Below are 11,355 nucleotides of genomic sequence, written 5' to 3' on the forward strand. Positions count from 1 at the left end.
TGTGGGCAAGATCCTGGACATACAGCTACTAGACCGTGGACATTACCAGATCGAGTTCGAGACCGCCGAGAGCGTGGCCAAGGTCCTTGCCACCATGAGTCCCCTTGACATCAGGGGTGCTCGGGCTTTCTTCAGACCTTGGCAGCATGGCTTTGACCCAGCAGTGGGGCTGAGCAGGGAGAGCACCTCTTTCATGTTATAGTTTGCTTCCCTAGACTCCGCCGGGAGTATCTTCCGCTCCTCTCTAGGCTAGGAGCATTGGTGGGCTCGGTACTAGAGACTGGCCCCACAGCAGCTTCAGTGGTGGCCAGAGCAGCTGGGCTACCTTCGGTCAGAGTTTTGGTGTCTGACATCTCCTCCCTTCCTAAGGTCATTCAGCTACCTAGGATAGGGGGGGATGGATTGATCAGAGAGTGGAGTTCTCGGGGCTCCCGAACCAGTGCTTCATTTGCAGGCAGGTCAGCCATCTGGCCAAGGCCTGCCCTCGCAGGAGACCCCGACCCTCACCAGAGCAGACAGCAGGCCCCTGATGGCCTGCCCACAGATGCGGCTAGGCAGGCTGCCTCCGGGACACCTGCTCAGGCCATAGAGACCTTGGAGTGGTAGCCTGGATAGGGGCACCGCCGAGGGAGACAGCCGCAGCAGCACGCTCAGAGACCGCTACAGCAGAGCAGCCACAGTCTCAGCCTCAGCCTCACTGGGTTCCCGTGAGGAACAGCTTTGCTCCTCTCCAAGAGGAGACCCCTGCGGGGCGACGACTGAGGACTAGGAGATGCCAGCACCCCCTCCTTCACCCCCCCACCCCCATCCCCTCACACCGCCCCACCTTTGCCTCCTCCCGTCTCCTTCACCCCCCCACCCCCATCCCCTTCACCCCCCCACCCCCATCCCCTCACACCGATCCCACCTTTGCCTCCTCCCGTCCCCGCTCCGGTTTCGGCAGCGACTCCCTCTCCACCCCCCTCGCCCCTCGCCCCCCCTCCTCCTCCCCCTCACCCCCCCTCCTCCTCCACCGCCCGCCTCACCTTCCCGGGAGGCCCTGGCAGTCCCCTAGCGTTCACCTACAGTCCGGAGGGCGCTGAGCACCGACCTCGCTTGAGCACCACAGAGGAGGCCTACCATGCTGATTCGGGCTTCACGGATATCATCTATCCGCAGTCGGCTGAGTCGCCTCGGCATTAGACAGCGCTCGAAGGATTTTGATTATGCCTTCACACGGCTTTTTGGAGCAGAGGGTCCCCATGAGCCAGCACCCATCCGAGTTCATGTAGTGATACCTCCGGCCCGCGGGGAGGAGGCACTTGATTCAGCGGTGGCCTTCTCGTTCCCTCTATGTGGCCCTTGCAATCGGGAGTGGACTCTAGAGCTCGCTCTTAGCACTTTGAAGACTCAGGCAGTTGAGTTTTCTCATCATGTGAGCGATCTGGAGGTGACAGATGTGATAGGCCGACTATGGGAGTTGGCTCATTTTTTCTTGGATCGCGGGAGTGTGGATGCCTCAGGGATTCGACATTTAGTCGTTCGCATAGTGGCAGACTTGGCACGCGACCCTGGATATGTATGTATACATGAGGTTGCTCTGTCAGAGCGGGAGGCAATCGCTTGCCATGGGCCACAGCCACCACTGGTGCTTGATCCGTAATTCTTGCAGTACACCGGGTGGGCAGATTCGCAGTCGCTCGGATGGGGACTACTCTCCATCCAAGCCGCTGGCGAATGCCCACCGTACGGCTGAGACAGCATCCACCTCAGCAGGTCATCCATGAGGATCATCTCATGGAATGTACAGGGCCTTGGCGGAGCACACTTGGGTGAGAGCAGGATCCGGAGATATGGTTCGGTGATTGCCTGGTAGATGGGACACCTTTTGGTCTACAGGATTTGGTCCTCTAGGTGGACAAGGAGGAGTATGCATGGTCATTGCAGATGTATGGCAGCAGGCCATTGTGGATCGAGGGATCATTGTGCCTGGTAGAGCACAGTACGTCATTCTGAGGATGCATGATGAGCTATTGGGCATGCTCAACGTCTATGCGCCCAATCATGCTAGTGCCAGAGCAGAGTTCTGGACCAGAGGCCGCACATTGGTGTGTCGGGGGAGACTTCAACATGCTTGAGGACTCGGCCGATAGGGTGGGAGGCAGTCATGTTACAGTGCACGGCACGGAGCTTGCAGCTTGGGACCGGTTTTGCATGTCACTGAGGATCACTGATGCATGGCAGCATGGGGCCTTCTCCTGCTCTCAGGACAGTCTTAGTTTCTCTCGGTCGAATCGCCGGTAGGGAGGGACTAATCTATCACGGATTGATCGCTTTTATGTGGGCGACTGGTTAGGGGAGCGAGGAGGCTCCATCGGCATTCTCGCTGGCACCTCATTTTCAGATCATTCGCCAGTTATCTTGACATTGGAGGAGAGGACACGAGAGCCCAGCTTGCAGTTGAGGATCCCAAAGAGGGTACTTATAGATCCCAGTCTCGCTGAGGACATTGAGAGGATCTGGCATGATAGTCAGTGCTCTGACCAGGATGCAGCAGGCCAGTGTGCCCAGGGTCTCATCGAGCTTGGCTCTTTTTTGCATGCTGCAGCTTTGACACGGCTGGGAGAGATTCGCAAGCGGGAGCATCGGTTGAGATGCAGCCTTGCTTCGCTACAGCGCCTTCAGGAGCAGCAGCCTGCATGTGAGTGGGTGGCGTCACAGCTGAGCCAGGCACGCCAGGAGGTTAGAGAGGCAGAGGAGCAGAGACATGAGTTTTACTATCGTCGTCAGGCCTCTCAAGTGGGACGACGCAGCTTGGTGATAGAGTGACTGGGGAGTTTTTTGAGATCACTGGACCCCGCCATGCTCGAGCAGGAGTCCGTCAGCTTGGTAGACCGGATGGATCGGTAGCTACTGAGCTCGGGGAGATCAGAGCCATTGCCACCGCATTCTATAGAGACTTACTTTCAGCGGAGCTAGCCACCACTGAGGATCGAGATGCATGCAGACAGACTGTATGGGCCCATGTGCAGAGGAGGGTCACAGATCGTATGCGTACAGTTCTTAGTGCGCCTCTTTCAGAGATTGAGCTTGCCGAGGCCTTGAGGGTCCTGCCGCGACATAGTTGCTGATGTAGGCCTTTTTTATGCGCTATTGGGACCTTTTGGGGCCAGGCCTCCGCAAGGGCTTTCAGTATGTTTTGGACACTGGGGTGATGCCACAGAGCTTTTCAGAGGGCTTGATCTTTCTTATCCCCAAGGGGGAGGGAGTATCAGATGATATTCGGCATTGGAGACCTATTACAATCCTCAATACTGTCTACAAGGTCTTAGCAAAGGCCTTGAGTTTGAGGATCCATTCCTGGGGGAGTTGATTCATGCTACCTAGATAGGATTCGTCAAGGAGCGCAGTATCCTTGACAACATCTTTACTTTCTGGGAGGCGACGGCCCGAGCTAGATTTCTTGGCGAGGACTTGGTCGTGATGCTTCTCGATTTTGAGAAGGCATACGATAGAGTTGATTGGGGTTTCTTAGAGGGCACTATGCTTCACCTGGGCTTTGAGCCAGGATGGATCAGAGGGGTGGTGGCTCTGTATTCCACAGCTCGTAGCCAGATGTTGATTGCAGGAGGACGGGGGCCTGACCAGATCAGTCCATCAGGGGTGTCCCCTCGCCCCTTTTCTTTTTCTCTTCTTTGCGGAGGCTATGAGCATGTATTTGATGGCAGAGGAGGTTGGTTTGAGAGGACTCCAGCTCCCAGTCTGGGGGGAGGACCTGCTCGATGCTGAGTTTGCAGACGACAGGGCTTATTTTTGCATGGCCAAGAGGCCAATCTTCTTCGGGCAGAGCAGTCGCTCCAGGTTTTTAGTGCAGCTTCGGGAGCATTGATCAATTGGTGCAAGACAGTGGCCTTTTGGATCAGTAGTGCTCCCACTCCGGCATGGAGCCCGGACCTCGGTTTTAGATGGATCCCTCCTGGCACAGCAGTGCGGTATTTGGGATGCCAGATTGGACTAGATTTGTCACCCTAGCAGCAGATTGCCCCGCTTCTTCTGAGCATTCGGAAGAAGCCTTTGTATTGGAGTACAGCTCGACTATCCTTGGCTGGGAGGGTGGTGATGGCAAATCAGGTGCTGTTAGCGACCATGTGGTACATTACGTCTTGCTGGATCTTCTCGAGCTCTTGCATCAGCCAGGTACAGAGGCTGATCAGGAACTTTCTTTGGTCTGGGCGGGACGGTCAGCCAGCCCGGGCAAAGGTTGCATGGGCAGTTATTACACTTCCACTGGCTCAGGGAGGTTTGGGCATTATAGATCCAGTTGATCAGAGTAGAGCCTTATTGGGGAAGCTTATTGTTCGGGTACTGCTTCCAGGCGGCGCTGAGCCTTGGAAAGAGCTTCTCTTGCAGCGGTTGTTGTGCAGGCTCGGGCTCCCCCAGCAGGGGGCACTTGGGCACCAGAGATTCGCTGGGTCTTCATAGAGATGAGGAGGACAGGCCTCAATAGAGGATGGGAGGACAGATTTGCTTTGAGCATCCTGAGAGCTTGGGAGCTGCTGAGACCGGGGCTCTCTCAGCGACCTCCTTCTTGTGTTGAGGAGCGGGCCAGACAGCCGCTCATGTGTGGAGCCCAGCGGTTCGCACAGAACAGGGTCATATGCTGGGTTCTCGGCCTCGCCTAGCCTGGGGAGGAGACTGGCAGGCCTTCTGTAGTCTTCCAGAGGAGATCCAGGTGGAGAGGCTGAGTCACTTCAGAGGGGGGTTGATTATGAGGGATGATATTCAAGAGGCACTCACAGAGGAGTGGTTCATGCCCTTCGAGCCAGCGGTCCCATGGTGAATGGGAGTCTTTACACAGTTGGAGATCCTGATTGCTGTCAGAGCTTGCACTGAGGATGGCAGATGCCTTTACTATGAGATTCAGGATGAGGGTAAACTTCAGAGAGTGGAGGTGGAGTCGCCTTTGGTTGCAGAGTGCACCTTTTAGAGGATATGGGTAGTGGCCGCCGCTTCTCGGAAGTGGCATATTGACCCCGACCCTGCAGATGTGCTCTCGGATTAGCGCATATGGGCATATGCAGTGCGCCCCTTGGCCCGGCTACTACAGTGGGACCCGGGGGAATACGAGTGGCATGATCCTTATGCATCCCTTGAGGCCACAGAGATCACCTTTTTCCAATATACAGTTCGACTGGGGCGGCATATTTTGATGGCGAGGAGGATGGTCTCTCCAGCTGAGCAGGGCATTGGCAGCTTCTACAGGGACTCTCACAGGAGTTCCTGGAGGATTTTTGGGCTCGGCTCTAGGCTAGTCGACAGGCCCGCAGGATCTCAACTTTCCAGTGGGCTGGTCGCCCACCACAGGGGCTCAGCAGTTGGCACCTGGCTTGTTTACAGCGGTCTTCCGACGGCCTGCGTCCGATGCGGCCACCCTATGGAGACACAGAGACATTGCCTTTGGGATTTCCCTCAAGCGCAGTAGATTTGGCTACGGATGCTGCGTATTCTGGCTCCCCTCTCTCTAGAGGGTATGTTTACATGGGGTGCCGCTGCTTGGTCGACTTCGTCAGGGCTTGCTATGGGCTATGAGATGGAGCAGGATAGTCAGGCCATCAGATTCATTAGGGGTCAGCCTCGCCTGGTTCCAGCATCGGATTTCTTGTCCGCCAGCTGGACATAGGAGCGGGATTTACGATGGGAGCTCCTCAGTAGCCTCACCATCTGGTTCACCTGGAGGGCTTGGTGTTTCACGGCCTTTGAGGGGAGACTGGAGCCACCAGTAGAGACTGTACGGGGGATTTGGCAGGAGTTGATCCACACCCTGCGAGGACAGTATGACCGCATCATCCGGGGTGAATGAGGCGATCTTGCGGCGCCAGGCCTTTCACACCACCTGGCGCAGCGGCCCCTGCTACACCTTACACACGGGATCCCCCCGTTGGCATTACAGGCCACCTGTTTGGCTTTCCCCCCCTATTGTATGATTTAGCCTCTCAGTCCTTTGTACTGATGCTTGTATTTTGCAGCACCTAGGGAGAGTCTCCCGGGCTGCCTTGCTGTATTCACTGCTCTGTTTCTCTTATGAGCAGGAGAGATCTTTTGTAGCCCTATGGGCATTTTTATATAACTAATGAAAGGATCTTTTCTCGGAAAAAAAAGGACTAGTCATGTAGGTACCAACCTTACACTAAAATGGGATTGCAAAAAGCAAAAATGAGCATATTGCTTGTGAATTACTAAATGAGAAAGGGATGTCTCATTAATTTTAGGCTGAAATAGAGCAAATATAGTCTATATCATGTATAGGATGCCCATTGTAGTAGTTCATTGGCATGATTCTTGAACAAAATTTTAATGGTAAATAACTAGAGTTGGCACACTTATAGTAGTTCATTGGCATGATTCCTGAACAAAACTTTAATGGTGGAAAACCAAAGTTGGCATACTTGAAAAGTGTTGCTTATGTATAAATTCTAGAACATAAGCAACAATAGTTGAAGAAGGATCAACTTAATACAAAGCACTGAACTACAAAAAGAAGTGGAGAGTAAACAATATTACAAACTGATGGTGTCTTGCCCACCCATGTACTCTAGGTAATGAGCTTTGATGGCAGTCTAGCCAAACTCTAGACAGAGGATATCTTTCTAACAAGAGTTATTGAGGACAATGAAGTCGATAATAAACTAGAGTCTACTAAACTAGTCTATATATATACATCTAGGCTTGGCATGGTGGGCGTAGGTCGGCCACATTATCCAACACACGACTTAGGCCAAAATGACCAACCAATCATATCATCTAGTTGGGACTGTATTAGACCATAACTACATCCTATAGGGACATTGCATAGCTCCCATTTCTATGTGAGACTATCTAGATCCTAAAATGGGCCCCATAACCTGAGAACAGTGTGTCTCCGATTTGTTATCCAACACTCCCTAATGTGGTCACTTATCCCGCACAAGTATGCATCCTACTTAGAAGAGTTCAAGTCTACATAAGTTATCTCCTAACCATCTACCACACTTAGCTACCATCTAGTGTCCAAATTGGAAAATGTTAGCAATGCCCGAGTTCTCAACACAATGACCACTCTCATAAAGAGGCCCTTATAAAACATAGCACATTTGTCACCCATAGAAACAACACAAGGGTGGAGCATTGAGAAAATGCTTTTCTAATACCCCCAGAATGTCAACCCCCCTTAATGTCTACCCGTATAGGTGAAATACCTCTTGGATCCAATGTCAACCCCACCTCAATGTCCACCCGTAGTAGGTGACCTTTCTCAGGATGGCACTCTGGCAAATCTCTCCCTAGAGCCTTTGAGAAAATGTCTAATTATTTTTTTTCAGAAAAAAAAAACAAGCTCCATCTCTCCATCCATGATAAGATCACACACGTAATGATTCCATATCTCAATATGTTTTGTGGGAGCGCAAAACATTGGGTTCTCCATGTGCCTTGTTCGAGCATGAAACATTGGGTTCTTAACAAATTGTCATGCAACTTTGATTATCTCACACCAACACTATCACTTCCTTTTCAACAACAACCACCATGTCTCTTAAGATCCCTCTCAATGAGATTGATTACCATGAAGCAAAGCATGTTACACTCATACTTTATAGAAGAAATTTCCATTGTAGATTGCATCTTGTTGATCTAAGATGTAATTCTAGATCTGATAAGAAAACAGTAATAGCTAGAAACATAATTTTTGCTATCACAATCTCCTTTCCAATTTGAGTCACAAAATCCAATCAAGAAATTATTCGATTTTTAAGTGAATCCATACCCAAAAATACTTGGAGCATCACCCTTATCAATATAGTGCATAGAAAAGATGAGTTTATGGTGCACAAGGAAGATGGCGACGTTGTTGGGGTTTTGGGCAGCAGCTCACACTATTCAACGCTGTGCTACAATCCTAAATTGAATACTTTGAGCCTTAGACCTTACTATCTTGTGTTTTAAAATAACACTTTGCCTCATAAAATAGAACATCTCCTACTTTGGTTTAACATCTCTCAACCGAGAGAAAGTGCTTCCCTTGTAGGTATGAGCTCTATTTTGCATTGTTCAATGATGTGATAGCCTTAAGGTCCCCATTATCTAAGTACTCTTGAGAAGCTCAAGAAGCACCCGAGCACGTGGATACTCTATTTTGCATTGTTCAATGATGTGATAGCCTTAAGGTCCCCATTGTCTAAGTACTCTTTCTTGAGAATCTCAAGAAGCACTCGCGAGCACGTGGATGCTCATAGAACTGAAAGGGCATAGCCAAGTTCATAATATGCATGGCTTCGGTAAGCTCGATATTTGACATCACCACATTTTGCTTAATGTGGTGGTACTACGATGTCCGTACCAAAGAGCAACAAGCATGGCATCTGGACATATGAGTTAGCCTTGTGTGACTTTCTTTAGTATTCTTTGAAAGTTCTTTAGGCCATCGTGCACGACTGCAAGGATACCCTTTGTGCAGGAGGCGACATCTATACATGTGAGTTTCTTTAGGGATTTCTTTAGTACTCTTTGAAATCTCAAGGAAAGGATCACCCGCGTGCGTGGGTGCTCAAAGAGCTTAGAACGGGTTGATGTAAGGGTTTCTTGATGTTTTTGTAAGGATTTCTATTGTCGGTGCGTGGCCGTAAACCCTGCTGGGGCTAGCAACATTGCGAGCGTGACTACAAGCTATTGCTGTAAGGGTTACTTGATGTTACTGTAAGGGTTGCTGTTATGCATACCATTAAGGGCTGGCAACATTGCGAGCGTGGCCATGAACCCTGTTGGTTGTTGGGGAGGGGGAGAGATAAATGGGGAAACTCATAGGATGAGGATGTGGAGCTTGGCAAGCTTTGTGGCTATGGCGATAGTCATAATCCAACAACCATAAATGCTTCATAACCCCTAAACCAGCTAATGATGTCCATAAGAGAGTTTTTTCATGACCTAGCTAGCCAACTAGCATGCTCACTTTCAGAAAGATTTGTACTTGGAATGGGCACCCACTCCCACAAGGACTTCTATTATACTACAAGGACTTCTATTATCCTACAAGGTCCAAAGATTAGTAATACTCTCTAAATTCCTTGAACATCTACTCTAGGAAAAAATGCCAAGGATGACATAATACATACATCCATGTGTAGGCATCCCCAAAATGAGAGATCATTGTCTTCCCACCATTTACACCATTTTTGAAATCCTTTAATATTTTCCTTTAGCATGGTCCCATGTCACCACCATTTCCTAGTTATATTAGCTTGCTTGGATATGTAGCCTCTATTGTTTTGCGTAACTTCCATTCCTCACACATGCTTAGATGATCTTCTATTTTGCCATTTAGGGGACAAGTTTCTTTGTGTGCTTATGCAAACTCTGTTTTCAGTGAAAAAGATATGATCTCTCTCATCCAACAAGCACATTATTGGACCCCCATTATACACTGTTGGAATTGCAATCCAATTAGCTCTTGCTTCATTTGACAACATGAAGCCAACAAAGTCAGGCATTTGATTCCGACATTGAACCATGACAGCATTGAGATTCTCCCAAAACAAGATCTTTGACTCTGCATCATCTTCCTTCATCTCACAAATAGCAATAACCATCAATCCCTTCAAGATATATAAAAAGTATATGTATTAGTTACATTAAAACATCTTCTTAAACTTTTCATAGGTTTAGAGAGCACACGAATTATACCTCGTGTTGTAGACAGAACATGACATTATTGCCCACCCACATCAATTCTATGTTGTTAACCCATTCTTAGGGTTGACAACAGCTACTACCATTATCTTACATCAAGGAGGCAAGGTAGATACACAAAAAAGGTCATACATTCAAGATATGAAGCAATGGCGTCCAAATCTACAACTTGGAAATGCGCCCAAAATGGTTTGACGAAATACTTATGATGATTCGTGCTTCAAGAGTGTGTGGTAGTAAGTTAGGATGAAGTCCTAAGTGATGTACTTCATGGATATATTATGAGAGTAGTCATTGTAATAGCATTAGGCCTCTTATGAGCCTAAAGTGCCTGGCCGGCCATAGTTTAAGTGAGTGTAAACACTTATGGCCATGCATACTAATTATATCAATTTCTTCATCAATTGGATGAATTTTCCTCTCGTTTGCTTAATTTTGCATAGAGTAAAGATATTAATTAATAGTTTAATTAATCTCTAATTATACATTAATTTACACATTAGTTGTGATACACATAGCTTAGCAATTCTATGCTCTATCCAATGATGTGCTCATGGTGTGAATTAATTAGTGATTAGTGGTTAATTAGAGTCCTTAATTAGTCTAAAAGAGAGAAAGATTATTAAAAAGATTAATCTTTGATTAATTTCTAATCACTTTTTTATATAACTCATTAAGGCTAATAAGCATTGAATGAGTAGATGTCCATGAGTTGTCAAATTGTCCATTTTGGGGGTCATTTATGAAGGGTGTAAGGGGGTGTCATAAAAAGGTTAACTTTTTTTAATTCCCACTTGTCTTTTTGGAAAAATGCCCGTATCTCCTTAATTTAAAATTTAAAAATATTCCCCCCCAAAATAAAGAAATTTGAATTTTCCTCTAGACTCCAAAAAAATAATAATCCATGTGAGCCACGAGCCATAATCCTCTACATGTACATTTATTTCTCTATGCTTGTACCATGGAGATAATGATGGTGAGAATACATAACACACATTCTCTCTTTCTTTGTAATCCTTACAGCTATTTATATAACCAGCCACATTCTCTCTTTCTTTGTAATCCTTATAGCTATTTATATAACCAGCCACATTTCCATCTTGAACATCACCGACAATGTAAACTCTGTCCTCCTTAGGACACACACTAGGGTCCTTATGATCTAGTACTTTTGTGCTCTAGGATTCTCTACACATAATTTTATCCAATTATCATGAGAATATTTTGACTCTCCATAGTGCAACAAGGTCCTTCTAGCTTGCACATTTGAATGTATGAATAATCCAAGCCCAGGCCCTTGGATTGATGAAGGTTTAACCATGTAAGCCACATCTTTAATGTAGACGATCTCTGCAACTTCGATACGTAAATGCGGTGGTCGCATTTCATCATCTTTGATATGGTATTCACATATCGAAGATATCTTGATTTTTCTTGAAGCCTTGAATTTAATGAAAAGAAAAAACACAAGTTAGTCTTTACATAAACTACATACCATATATAGCATAAATGTTACATGCTTCCTTCGCGTGAGCTTTGTGGCTCACACTGTGAACCATTTTTGCACTCATGCCTTAAGGGTTCACGTCCTAGGGATCCGTGCCTTTAAAAAAAATCCGCATATGCCGTGAACCATTTTTACACCCTGACGCCTTA

The sequence above is a fragment of the Cibotium barometz genome, chromosome 12 (assembly GCF_041138505.1).
Source record: "Cibotium barometz isolate CiBa-2024 chromosome 12, ASM4113850v1, whole genome shotgun sequence".
Taxonomy (NCBI): domain Eukaryota; kingdom Viridiplantae; phylum Streptophyta; class Polypodiopsida; order Cyatheales; family Cibotiaceae; genus Cibotium; species Cibotium barometz.